The following is a 12,494-nucleotide window of genomic DNA, read 5'->3' as shown; positions in this document are numbered from 1 at the left end:
GACTGGATTTCGAGATCGAGTGCTTTCTTCACAGTATCATTAAACACATAGAAAAATGCATATGTCAGCCATGTGACCCACCTCAGTGAATAGCTCGAGTCCGGAGCTTTACGGAGAGATCAAACTCGACAGATCAGAAAGGCATAGACAAGAAGTTATGGTTTACAGACAGAATTCCCCTATTAAAATGCACACTAGCACAAATACACTCATTTAAACACTAGGAAACATGCATAGGCTCTAAAATATATCATGTATATATTCCAGCATAGTGGTAGTTCACATATACAGTTAAAAATGTATGATTGTGTGTTTCTGTATGTGTCTGTGTGTGTGTTTTTGTGTGTCCCTGTGTGTGTGGGGTGTTGGAATGTGGATCTGGTCAGTCTCTGGGGGGGGGGTGCTCCTTTTGAAGTCACCAAAGTGAGGAAGTTGCACTTTCTGTTTACCCTCGCAGGTCCACAAAAGTGTCAAGTGGGCTCATCTTTGGCAGATCTGTTCAGAGCCGGGATGGTTTTACAACCCAGTCCAGCATGCTAAAAGCGTTCTGAACATTCCAAAGTTTATTGATTATCCTGATACGTGTGCATACGCTACAGGTGACTTGACTTGACTTGACTTATTATCCGTCCAGAAGACAGAGTCTTGGACAGTGCCGGCCCTAGCCTCTTTGGCGCCCTAGGCAAGATTTTTTTTTGGCGCCCCCTTATATTGCGTAATCACCAAGTATTTAGACAAAATAATAAAAAATTAATAACACTTGTATAGCACTTTTCTAGATACCCAAAGACGCTTTGAGAAAACATGAGCCTAAATTATTTTGCCATTGACGTTTTCATTTATTTTGTAAAAAGGGTTTCAAACTCACAAGTTTAAATACTGTAAATAAAAGTGCAACATTTTGGTAAAAAAAAAAAAAAAAGCAACAACACAATAATATAAACAAAAGCCACTTTAAAAATAAATCCAAATAACTGGATCATAATTTACTCAAATATAAAAACAAATCAAACAACAATTGAAATACTACAGTAAAAGTATGATACAGCACTAAAAATAACAAGACTAATATAAAATTCTTCAATAGCCTAAATAAGAAAACTAACTAAACAAATCACAAATTAAACTTAAATAGCTTTAAAATAGTCTTTTTAAATAGCCAGAGGTGTAAAGAACTTGAGTAATTTTACTTGATTACTGTACTTAAGTATTATTTTGTGGGATTTTTATTTTACTTGAGTACATTTAAAAATCAATACTTTTACTTTTACTTGATTACATTTTTTGAGAAAAAAGACTACTTTTTACTCCTTACAATTTTATTTACAGTCAAAAAGTACTTATTTTTTGGAGATCACTTCATTCTATTTTCCCTTGCTATTACCAAACCAATTGAATTGCGCTTATGACCAGTTTAATTTAATGGTTATTTATTCAATGAGATTCATTTTCACATTCCATAAAATTGGTCAGACATGTTCATTGGTCCTTTGGAAGTGACGTCATGTTGCATCAATTACCACAATGCACAGCACCTTGACCTCAAAGAATATACACTAACAAGAAGCGACACTCAACAGAATGTTCCATTGCAACACCAGCGCCCAGCAGCGGCCTTGCATTTCTGCCATTTTGGGGTGAAGGCGACTTGGCTGTCCACTAGTTTCTATGGCAATATCAGCTGCTTTGTTAAAAAAAAACTTTTTCACAAAACCTTTTTGCTCTCAGTCAGTTTGGGTTAAAACTCTTTAAAAGATCTAGTATTAGTATTAGACTTATAAACACTGAATTAATACAGTCAGTGGAAGAAAATGGAGGAAGTCAAAAATCAGCCACAGAATCAAGAGCACCCGTGGCCAACAGTTCATCTGATGATGAAGATTTTTTCGCTTCTTTGAAACGGACAACACATGAAGCCAGCAAAGAGTTGGATGGATATCTGGCCTGTGTTTCAGACATCAGTGTTTCAGGCACTGCAGGATTGATTTTTAGCCCCAAAAGAGCTAGGCTTGACACTCACAATTTTGAAAATCAGCTTCTGCTTAAGTTAAATCCGAGGAGATTCACCATGTTTTTAGAGATTAAAATCTTAAAAAATAATCTCTAGTTTTCATTCTTGCTGTTACTTTTACTTTTTTAATACTCAAGTACAATTTTAATGTAGTACTTTTTTACTTTTACTCAAGTATGATTCTGGCCAGATACTTTTACTTTTAATTGAGTAAAATTTTCACTCAGTACTTGTACTTTCACTTGAGTAACATTTTTGAGTACTTTTTACACCTCTGTAAATAGCCTTAAAAAAGGCTGCTTTTCAAGCCATGGTAATGCATGTTTTTGAAGGATTGGATATCAGTCTGTTTATGTAGATATTCATCTGTAAAGTTATCCGTTTAACGTGTTAGCCTAGTGCACACGCACAATTAATTAATTCAGTGTTTTCATCACACAGTCTTACCTCTGGCTTTTTCGCGTTTTTCCTCCTCTTCTTTTCGTTTTTTTCTTCCTTGCGCACCAGATAATTTGTGAGGTCGTTTTAACATGTCGCCACTTCGCCCCTCGCTGATAGCACATGCACGATTCCAGCACAAGCCATTAAACAGAAAGTAAACAAATCGGCACACGGGGCCGGGGTCTCACCTCGCTCCGGCCATCCTTCAGCCAGGTGTCAATGAATTGGGGGCGGGTGCAGTAAATGCTCTTATTTGGGATTTTTATATAATACAAATTATTAATACTAATTCGAAGTTTAGTTTGCTAAAGATATCAGTTTGGTTATGTTTGTAACTTTTTTTTTAGCGAGATTGCGCCCTTAGCATTTGCCTATACTGCCTATATAACGGGCCGGCTCTGGTCTTGGAGGCACATACACAGTTCTGTTCTCCACAACGAATCCATTCGACTGGCTAATGTTGCAGCAGTAAGTTCATTCGAAGGATAGACACTGGCTTCAAAGGGGCTACTCTTGCTTTCCCCATTACAAAAGCAACATGCACTTGTGAGTTAATATCATGCAAAAACAGATAAGTAACTACTCCATAACCATCTTCGCTTGCGTCAGAAAAGAGGTAAAACTGTGCTGTTTTCACCTCTCCGAAGCCCACAGGTTTAAAGCATCTACCAATCTTAAAGCTTTCCAACTCACGCAATCCATCCAACCAGTTGATCCACTCCTGAGCATTTGAAGCAGGAATCATATTGTCCCAGCCAAGTTTCTTCCTGCACAAATCTTGCAAGATTTTTTTTGCACACAAGGTCACTGGAGACAGAATTCCTAAGGGATCATAGACAGAACTCACAGTAGCAAGGATCCCTCTTCTGGTTGAAGGCCTCTGCCGCAACACGATTTTGAACTTGAAAGCATCTGATTGTATACACCATTGTACACCTAGCACTCTCTCTACGGGAAGTAAGTCTTGGCCCAAATCCAAATCCTTGACATTTTTTGCTCTGAGTTCCTCTGGGATTCTTATCAGCACATCTCGACTGTTACTTATCCATTTTATCAGTGTAAAACCCCCCTTTGCACAAATAGCTACCAGGTTGTGATACAGAGAAATGGCCTCATCCTCTGAATGTACAGAGACAATACAATCGTCTACATAAAAACAATGCAAGATTGCATCAATTACTTCCTTGCTGAAGTCTTTGTTATCTTCTGCACACCTTCTAAGAGCAAAATTTGCACAACTGGGTGATGAAGTGGCTTCAAAAAGATGTACGACCATACGATATTCTACCGTACCTTGAGTAAGGTCACCGTCATGCCACCAAAGAAATCTTAGCAAGTCTGCATCATCTTTAGGTACCCGCACTTGATGAAACATGGCTTCAATATCTGCCATGATCACAACTTGCTCCTTCCTAAATTTAGTTATCACCCCAATCAGTGAACTGCTGAGGTCTGGACCCTGTAATAGCTGGGTATTGGGAATGGAGCTCCACAATCAAATGGAGCTCCACAATCAAAGACAACACAGAGCTTTCCTTTTCGGGGGTGATAAACACCGTGATGGGGTATATACCATACTTTACCATCATTACGTCCCAAGTCTTCAGCTGGCACTCTCGCCGCATATCCTTTAGAAATAAGGTCTTTCATGAAAGCAGAATAGTCAGAATGAAGTGAAACATCCCTTTTCAATCTTTTCTTTAGGTTCAGAGCACGCTGTTCTGCAACTATCTTGTTGTCCGGCATACGAACATCCTTATTTTTCAAAGGTAAGCCAATAGAATAATGACCCCCTTCCAACTTTAATGAATCTCTTACCATCTTGGTGAACTTGTAATCTTCTCTTGAGAACTCAGTTTGTTCATTTTTGCTACATTCAGGAAAATCCACTTTAAATTGCTGTTGCCAAAGTTCACCCAAGTTTGAAACAGAAATCCTATTGATTGTAACATCAGGATACTTAGAAGCAGATTGATTGCCTCCATCTCCTCTTAGTGGACCATTTACTGTCCATCCCAGTCTTGTTTTAATTGCGTAGGGTCCGTTATCAACACTGCGGATCACTTGAATCGGCTCCATAACCTTTGGGGCATTTATTCCTATAAGTAGTTCGATATCAGAGTCAATGTCAGGCAAATTCACATGTTTCAAATATGGCCATTCCTGCAAGTCCTTTTGCTTTGGAATGTTTCCACTATGCACAGGCATAGTCTCTTGTGTATAAGCATCAGGTAACTCCCAAAATTCTTCTTCATTCAAACCAGCTACCTCCAACCCAGAAACAACATGGGTAGTTGTAACTTTCTCCTGACCCATGGTACGCAAGAGAATATTAGTCCTTTTACCCGAAAGACCAAGTCTATTCATCAATCTAGATGTACAAAATACTGCTGTGCTACCTTGGTCCAGAAAAGCATAAATAATCACAGTCTTATTTCCTTTTTTAGATTTCAATTGCACAGGAACAATAGAAAGTTTACATTCGTATTCACCAGCCCCAATATATCCACTGGACTCGACAGATTCAGGAGCACTGCCCATTACGGTGTCCATTTGTTTCCTCGCTTGCTTTGAATCAGTCACATTTTCTCTTGAATAGATGTGAAGTATACTAGGGTGTTTAAGATTACACACTTTGCATAAAAGGCAATTTCTCAATTTGTACTGATGTGCCCTGTACACATACAGCCAAAACAAATGCCATTCTCTTTTAAGAATGAAATCTTTTCAACATGACTCCTCTTTTCCAATAGAGGGCACAATTCCAAAGTGTGTTCACTTTTACAAAACAAACAACTCTTGTTGCTAAGTGAAACCATTTCTTTTCAATTAGTTCCAATTTCTGTTTTCCTTTCCATTGCTGTAACAGTAGTAGCAAAACTGCTTCTTTTAGTTTTAAGATAAGACTGTGACTTGCCTTTGTTCACTGATTTATTTCCAATTAAAGTCGGGACATCCTGTATGTTTCCAAAAACTGGATCAGCCATTATTCTCACTTGTCTTTCAACAAAGTTAACAATGTCGCTGAAGGTAGCTCTTTGATTGACAGCTTCCTGCAGTTCACAGACCTCTGATCTCCATTTCTCTCTTAATTTGTAAGGCAATTTTTTCACTACAGACAACATATTAGAGGGCATATCCATCTCACGCAAATACTGAATGTTTCCATGGAGTTACAACAGTTTCTTAAGAACAAACTATAATCTTGTAAAGCTCGGAGATCTTCACTTTTGATGTTTGCCCATGAGAGAGCCTTTTCCATATAGGCAGACGCAATTTTGTACTGATCACCAAAACGCTCTTGTAGTAAAGCTTTGGCCCTTAAATACCCATGATCTGCAGGCATATGCTGGCAACTCTTTACAATCTCCTTTGGATGACCCCTGGTGTACTGTTCAAAAAAGTATAACCGATCACTTGGGCTTTCAGTTTTATTCTCCACACCACTTTCAAAAAATTTCATAAAGGAGTGATATTGCAATGGGTTACCATCAAACACCTGGATTTCCCTTTTAGGGAAAGATGACAGACACTGTTGTTGAACCAGCAAAGATGTAATTTCATTTTGTTTATCCATGATATGGAAAATTTGATCAGTACTTCCTGAACCAGCACTATAACTGCTTCCATACTGGGCACTTACATTCACATTACCAGGCTGACTTGAGTTTGGAATTGACTGGGGTAAATTATTTGAGAAATGTTCCTCTTGTTTGCATTTACACTTGAAGAAACCATTTTAGGAGTTGGAATATCAGCATTAAGGGTTTGGGTTGTCTGTTATCCTTTATCAACATAAGAATTCATTCCATCAGAATGATGTGTCACATCACTTTTAACGATATGCACATTGGAGCCCTTAAGTACTTTCACTTTTGCCATAGTTGCATCAATTTCCATTCACAATCCAAATTCCTCTTTCTATTTTCTTATGTTTTGTTCCTTTTCCTCAATAGAGTGTTTTTCCTTCATTTCCTTCATTCATTAAATTTTGACGTACCAACAGAGCTGCAATATTGGCCTCTGCCTTAATGTGTGCTGAAGAGGTTCATGATGTTGTTGAACGTCTTGAGGCAGAGCTTCGTCTACTTGATCCTTTACTTTCAACATTAGAAATGCTGTCACTTGGATTTGTGTCATCTTGGTTATGTATGGAAATTTTGGACACATTCTGTTCTCTTGAATCTTGGGGACGCTCAGCTGATTCCAATGGTTGATCTTGGACTTTATCACTTGAACTTCCAATTCCCCTTATCCACTGCTTTGTGTCTTTTATGAAGGCGTCACTGTATTTATATACACTTGAGAACCAATCTTTCTGTTTGGCTTGCTCATCACTGGGCAATAATGGGATTACAGAATCATGAAGTTTGATTGCCTCATCAAAAACATGCACCAAGCTTTCAAGTTCACTCCAAACAGCCGAAACATTCTCATTTCGTTGCATGAGTTCTTTGATGGCCGATATAGAACTTTTAATCACGTTTACATTTCGTTTTCATTCTTTCTGTAGCTGCTCAATTTTATTAGCCAAAGCCTTTGCGGTAAGCTGAACCTTTCTTTTACACTGGTCCTGCTCAGGTTCAACATCCTCACTAGATCCACATTCCATCATTATTACCACATGCGCATCTCAACGTGTCTATTCAAAACACGCAAGCACTACCCAAAACACATGAGCATAATCCAAAACAAAACATTTTCCAACAAAGCACAAGATCAAAGACGCTCCTTATCTCTGGCTTTCATAAAATCCCAAACAACAACTCAAAACAAACCAACAGCGCTACATCAACAGCAAAAAAAAAGCACCACAGAAACTGCTGAGCCGTTTCAAACCATTGGCAAACACCAAACCCATGTCCTACCGGTTCGATGTCAGCAAACATATCCAGAATCATCGAACCCCTTGTTTCGAAAATCCAAGCGTGCAATCCTTCTCATTAGAATGAGTAAGCGTAGAAGTGAGAGTAGATCCATACTCCACGCTGCACTTGCTTAATTCCAGTCGTCGGAGTGTGCGAGCCTCCTTGCTTAATCCAAAATCGACTCAATCATCCTTCCACGAACAGAATTTTTTTGTTGACTAAATTGTAGTGGCCTAAAAGCCAACCAAAGCCGCAGGAGCTGAGTGCAGAATAACTTGTGACTCGTCAAACCTTCGTTGTCTTTGCCTCTTGAGGTTTATTTTGATCCAACAAAATCTTACATTGAAAGTTTTCTTGAAGCATTCAAAAGACCATTTTGAGTAGATGAATTTACGGTCAACAAAAAAATTTGTGCTCCCACATTCACCCCCTCCTCCCTTGCTTCCTTCCTGACAACAGGTGCTTTAATTGTCACATAATTAATGACACTCCCACATTTACCCATAGTCACATGACATCACGTATGAATGTTTACATGGCTCCTATAATGAGGTTCCATGCACATGTTCATTTATTCTCACCTTACAGCCTTTCTGCAGTGAACAACATTCCTGCTGCTCTCACCAAACGAGATTAAATAAACTATCCTCCCTTTTTGAGGATAATATCATCTACCAAAAGATTAAGTTATTAAACTGAAAAACAAACTAACAAACCACCTACTAATAGAGAAAGACATAAGTCATGTAATGAAAAAAACCAGCAGTGTCCAGTGGTTTTTGCCCTCATTTACGGCCCCCAGCAGAAGATTATATGCACGTGGATCCATCTATATTATAGAGGTATAGGTAATTAGAATAACAATCTCAGGAACACAAACTTTAGTTTTTTTCTTCAGGATGAGCATGGTCTTTTACCCTCTTCATTGAACTGCCCTTGCCATCTCATATGTTTGTCATTTCAAACGAATCCATGACGAATACCTTCCCTGCATAATTGTTTACCAGGCAAGTGAGGTATGCATTGATAACCTGCAGCAAATTTAAGAATGTGAACAATTTCCATAATTCCACACTTTAATGTATATGGCAGTATGACAAATTTCAAAAATGTCATAACTATTATGGAATTGTGAACAAAGTCAAACATGAAGTCACTAACCGCACTCTCAAACATCTGCCCAGGCCTGAGGCGCTCAAGATCAAAGGTAAACAATTTATAGGGACCTATTTTGCTACAGAGCCTTCCTCCTACTTTGCCTGCCCAGATGTCTTGTAACACTAAATGGACACAAGGATAAGTAATGTTTAATTTTCATTTAATTAACCTTTGATATAAAAAAAAAATTGATACATACAAGTAGTCTGGGAGGCAGCAGTGTGGGTGGCAGCAGGCTTGGAGACTTTATGTTGGGAGGCAGGTATGGCAGTAGGAGCTTGATGACAAGTGTAGTGTCTTTGGGTTATGAAAATAGGCACATTAGCAGGAACTGTTAAATGGTGGTGGAAAAGTTGTGTAATTGGCAGAGTAACTGGATGGATGACTGTGAAGGGTGTTTGAAGAGAGGGAGGCTGGGCAGTGGCTGAAATAGTATCATTTGCCAGAGGCACAGTGGCAGGGAGGGATGTAGTTGTGACAGTTGAGATTTTAGAATGTTTTAGTGGAGGATCTTCTAAAAAGTGTAACAATTGGTCAATGTTTACCCTGGGAATTGTTTTTCCATTGTCATCTAGAAGGTCAATCCTTTTCCCATCTACCTTAGTTACAGTGAATGGTCCTACCCAATCTTGATCAAGTTTTCCACCCTTTCTCTGCTGGCTCCTGATGTTTTGCCTGATTACCCGGTCCCCAACCTGCATGACACTGGGCTTTCCTTGTTGTAGTTTTCTTTTTTTTATCTTAGTTTGAACCAGTGTCATGTTGTCCTGAACAATTTTGTAAAGCTTGTCCTGCTGGTTGATGGATTCTGAGATTGATTCTAATCCTCCATGCTTTCATTGATCTAAAGAGAAAAATTATGCATTAAAATTTTAAATGTCAAGTTGAATATAAATCACTTTGAAAAAAAAAAAAATATATATATATATATATGTATATATACACCAATGTTTTTATAGTACAATTAAACAAGCACTTGGTTTCTTACTTTTGAATTGTTCTGTTAAGTTTCTCCACCAATCCATTTGTTTGGGGGTGGTATGGAGCTCATAAACTCCGCTTGATGCCAAGCATTTCACACACGCCCAGATTTATCTGTATAATACATCTCATTTTTAGTAGAGCAAAAAGAAAACATTTTTTAGTATTCTCCAACAACTATGCAAGCATCACAAGTATTACAAAAGAATAGACAAAAAGGTATAAAACCAACCTTGTTCACAAATTCAGTGCCTTGGTCCGTTAAAATCCTTTTAGGAGCACCAAATTTATAAAAGAGCTGGACAATGCAATTGGTTACCTACTCCGCCTTTTTGGATTTAAGTGGGAAAGCCTCACACCACTTTGTAAAATAATCTACCATAACGCATATGTATTGGTAGCCATCTTTTGTTGGTGCAAGTTTTCCCACTAAATCCATTCCCACTACCTCCCATGGCTCTGCCACCTGGTAAACATCCACATGTTCAAGATGCATATTGCTACACATTAAAAATATTCTCTTAAAAAACATGACTTACCACAATAGGGGTGTAATCAGTTTGAGTCTTAAGAGAAGTCATTTTCCTCTGGCAAACTTCACAGTGTGTTACCTAAAATATGTGTGGACTTTCAGTTTTGATAAAAAATTTTTGATTGAGTTTTGATGAAAATCCATGAACACATGAATGAGAATTCACACCATTCCACTTACCCATTTTTTAATGTCCACAGACATGCCTGGCCAATAAAACCTCTTGCTTATGGCATCAAGAGTTTTATGAACTCCACAGTGGGCACCTATTGAGCTACTGTGGAATTCCTTAAATATGTCTTTGGCCTTCTCTTTGCTATGAATGACTTTTGGTAGAGCTCCTGCCTTTTTTTTTATGTAATGCAAAACTTCATCTAAAAGTGGCAAATTGTGGTTTATTAGTACATTACAAGAAAGACCATTGAACACAGGTATAGAATATGCAAAAATGTATACTCACTTTCAGTTATGAAGTTTTTGGCTTTTCTGAGAAACACAATTTTTTTCATTCCTGGAAAGACCATGAGGTAGCTTTCCAGATTTTTTTTTAAATCAAAAAGAGTAGTAAATGTTGTCTCATCCATCTCCAATATCAGCAGATGTTGATGACATGGGTAGCTTTATATAGTTTATTGTAATGATGATGGGCAGGCAATTAAGTCTTTGCTCATTGGATGTTAGTTGCTTTTACTTATGATATTATAGTTAATTTACACCACTGGTCTTTTACTCTGATAAGTAGTTTAGTTGCAAATGGGACAACAGAATGGCAGTACCTGTTACCTGTCTTCTTGATTACAAAACAGCAAATTGAGATTTGCATTATGTGACTTATAACAGCTGTTTTCCTGTTAGATGATTATATTTTAATCTATTTCCATATCATGAGGAAATATTAGGATGCCCCCAATATTTAATTTAAAGTCTATGTCCAAGCTGCATTAGCTAATATTAACATCTTTTTAATTGGGATTGTACAATGAGGCATGCTGAAAGACCAGCAGAAACAACTACAAGCAAAAAATTAGATAAATAGTAATTATTAGTAATGATCATCACCTAAATCATAAAAGTATGACTTTGTGTAAAAGTAAACTTGAAAATAGTTTTAAAATGTGTTCTAATCTTAATCTTGTAAGAGTGTACTCTTTTATTCATGATGGAATTATCATTCCTTGAATATAAGGCTGCAGTGGCTGGTACCACTAACAGTGTGTGATCCAGGCAAATGTGGAGTCTGTTTTCATTGACCTGTGTGCTAAAAGGCCGTGTTTTGAGAAACTATTATCTGGGACACTCTTCACTTGTGTTTGAATTCACACATTTCACATCCATTCCACATTAGGTCATGAGTTACATTCTTTAAATAAATGCATTATTATGGCTACATGTGACTAATATTTATGCAAGCATACATTGTAAAAGATAAGAATGGGTGCAACAGGGACTATTTCATGTTCATGTATAAAGCTTATAGGTAAAAGAATGGTGACAAAATAAGCACACCAGTTTAAAGTTACAAACAGTTTATTAGGCAGCAACAGATACATTTGTTCAGGATTATTTGTTGTTGCAGTTACATAGATTCACAGAATGCTAACTATAAAAATACAGTTTAAAGTCTCACAAGATCCAAATGTTCACAAGGGCAAGTAACTGAAATGAATGTAGACTCGTGTCAGTGTAGTGCATTTACTGCTGTTTCTACTGTGAATGTCCGTAATCATTCATGTCTGTAACCAAGACAAACGAATAAAAACAAAAAAGGTACATACAATAAAGTGTTGAACAAAAACAGATGTAGTCCGTCGTTAAAACTTGATTACCTTTTTCTCAATCCAAACACGAGTGGAGACTGTTGTCTCCAGTGTTGACTGGCATTTTCAGTTTCACATGGCTCGCGCATGCGGATAAATCTCATTAAGCACCGCGTTTTTTTTCTTACCAGTGTGAAAGAGACTCAAAATACTCTGTCAATGTTGCACATACAATTAAGAGTTATACACCATTTTAATCTGTTGAATATCTTCTTTTATTTGTGTACACTCAGAGTAAAAACAAAATGTTGTGCTTTTTGCAAAATTAAGAAAACTAACATGATGCGTGATCTCTTGTCTCCCTCTGAACAAAGTCCAAGCTGATAGTTCTCAGAAAATGAACTGAAACTTAGTGAATACTAATCACAAAACAATTAGACTTATGTCTAAAGAAACGTTGAGATGTCAGGTTTTAAATCGTGTAAGTCAAATCGAAAACAAACATTCTGTGTTTATGTAATCTGTATGAAAAGAAAGCAATGTCAGAAGTCCGAGATTCAGCTCATTACCCGCTTATGCGGCCACACCCACGGAGCCAGCGCTATTCAGACGTAAATTCAGTCAATACATGCATACATCGTCTCAATCGTGTATTTATTGTCTTGAAAAGTGTTTTGAATAGTCATAGTTAGCGATCTCTAGCCTCTGTTAGTTTGGTTAGTTCCTGGATTGCCTATTCTTCTTTA

Source organism: Megalobrama amblycephala, unplaced genomic scaffold (assembly GCF_018812025.1).
Source record: "Megalobrama amblycephala isolate DHTTF-2021 unplaced genomic scaffold, ASM1881202v1 scaffold416, whole genome shotgun sequence".
NCBI lineage: Eukaryota > Metazoa > Chordata > Actinopteri > Cypriniformes > Xenocyprididae > Megalobrama > Megalobrama amblycephala.
Note: the sequence above shows the minus strand (reverse complement) of the source record.